Source organism: Priapulus caudatus, unplaced genomic scaffold (genome assembly GCF_000485595.1).
Source record: "Priapulus caudatus unplaced genomic scaffold, Priapulus_caudatus-5.0.1 Scaffold42, whole genome shotgun sequence".
Lineage (NCBI taxonomy): Eukaryota > Metazoa > Priapulida > Priapulimorpha > Priapulimorphida > Priapulidae > Priapulus > Priapulus caudatus.
The window spans coordinates 705,970-708,617 of NW_014577103.1; positions in this window are offsets into that span (position 1 = coordinate 705,970).

Consider the following 2,648-nt stretch of genomic DNA (forward strand, 5'->3'; position numbering starts at 1 on the left):
TGTCACATTAGGTGTATTGTTTTCTCAGGTGTCAGGACAGTAATCAGCGTCATCAGGGGTCGCCAGCTACCGCTACACGTGCCTGAAATACGATAGAGAAACAGTAAGTTTGCTCTTATTAAATCATGTCCGCTTTGCAATCGTTCTGACGGCATTTTCGATTTTCCATGATAAAAATCAACGTTACAAGCATATTTTTCTCACATTAAATATTCACATCTATTAAATCTTCGTATCTATGAAATTAAACCCTTTTATAAATACACGGATAATTATCATCGTTTTAGTTCAGAATGGGTTTTGTCCGAATTCCACATGTCTTCGAGTTGACGCGGCTTACGTAGATGTGTTTCAATTTAGCAAACTGAAAATCCATAAACCATAAAACGGCCTTTGTTTAAGGCCCCCGCACACGATGCGCATTCGGCTCAGCGCCTTTGGCGCGCGCCGAATGCGCACCGTGAGCGGGCTGGTTTACGTGCGCAAATGGCGCGCGCGTTTAGCTCAGCGTCGTTGGCAATCGGTTAATCCCCGCGACTGGTGATTCCCCCGTAACGGTTATTCCCCGCGGAAACAAAATAGGGGAATCACGAGTTGCTGTTTTCAGGGTATCAATGAACAAATTTGGCAACTCTATCACAACCGGACGTGTAGATATACGGGATGTCTCACGCCCGTAACCGGTTGAAACATTAGGAAGTGTCGGAATATTTAAAATGTACAAGGTACAAAGTATAGGGTACAAATGGTACAATGTAACCGTAACTTAATAATAAACGCAATGAACGCCATATAGTCATAGATAGAACTATGCTTAGTAGAAACTAGTCCTAGTCAGTATACTCACCGCTTCACACTTCGCACAACTCTCAATCGCCTTTCCAATATTCGTTTAATTAACATTATATACCATAGAGCTATGCCTATAGAGTAACCATCGATTTTTTCCGCGTGTAATAACCGTAATAGGGAAATCACCAGTTGCGGGGATTTCCCTAGTGCCGCGCTCACGCGCTGAGGTAACAAAAAGCAGTGGAAGCAAAGAGGGTTTTTGTGTTTTATGGACGTTATAACGTTAGCTGTTCAGAGCATATTAGAAACACGATTGAAGATTTGCGAAATTGTGAAGCGGTGAGTATACTGATCACTACTAGTTTCTACTAAGTATAGTTCGCTGTTCGGATTTGTTGCTAGGTTAGAGCTCTATTAAACTATATTATAATATCGTTATACAATATTATTATAATGTATAAGTAGCTATATAAAAATATTAGATAAAAGAATGTTTTTATACACCTTGGTAGGCTGTTATGTAGAACGACCGTTACCGTTAGAAAATTATATAATCGAATGGGTCTGCTGGAACGAATCAATCGCTGGGAGTCGCACGAGTTATAGAGAGCTAATTCTACCTTCTTCAAAGTAAATGTAAGAACTAAATGTACGGCATGGCATTGGTCTAGTTTTGAGGTTACACTTTAGACCTAAGTATATAATGAAGACTAGTTACACGGCTCCAGTTATACTATAGCAAGAAAGGTATAGTTAGGCTTCAGTTAACCTTTCTTTTAGATGAAGACTGAAACCTCGTTTTTCCTCCTCTATCATTACACCTCCCCCCTTCTTCACCTCACTACCACTACCTTTCCTTCTCTAAGCACCACTTCTCCATATACTTTCAAGCTAACCTTTCTGCACCTTCTCACCGTTCAACCGGGCAGTCGCCTTCCTGCACGTTCTCACTGTCCCTTCTCCCCGCTTCTTCTGTCCCTCCTTCAACGTCACCTTCCCCTTCATCTACCTTCTTCCTACCTCTTCTTCCCTCTCCCAGCTTCACCTCTTCCACTCCTAGATCCACCGTTCCCCTACATTTTCCCCAACTCATCTCTATCCCTATCTCCCACGTACTCCATCTTTCCTCCTCAACCCAGCAATGATGGTCTATTTTTATGCGCACTATAGCAGAAACCACAGACTGTACACGGCCTTGAAAATGGCAGTTAATTGAGCCCTGGTTTTCTCGAAGCTTGCGTCTATCTTTTTAGAAAACTCTAGCTTTTTTGCCTCCTGTAGATGCGTAACCCGGGCTACTCTTTTTGTGTGTATGTCAAACCCTAGGACATAACACCACTGTACAAAACCTCCTGGACAACCCCCTGTATAAAAACCTCCTAGGATGAAATCCCCTGGAACAAACAACTACATGAAATGAGAATATCATCATTTTCATGAGAGATGTTGGTAGCTGCGGCATACATTTCACACGTTGGTACACACAGGCTTTACTTCCGACTTAAAAACAATTAAAAACGCATTCCTATGCTCACGGGAAAAGGTCGCGCGGATATAACATGATGTTCAACTAGCGTTTGTAGCTTCTTCTTTTCCCACTCTCTTTCTCTTCTTTTTATAATTTAATCACATAACTGTTCAAAATCATGTGTGGAATCATCAATAATATAAGGCCAATGTAAATTAATATACACACACGCTCACGCACGCATGCAAGCACACACCGCACTTACGCGTGTGCTCGCAACACAGGCATACACACACACACATGCACAAGCACGCACGCACGCACGCACGCACGCATGCACGCACGCACGCACACACACACACACACACACACACACACACACACACAC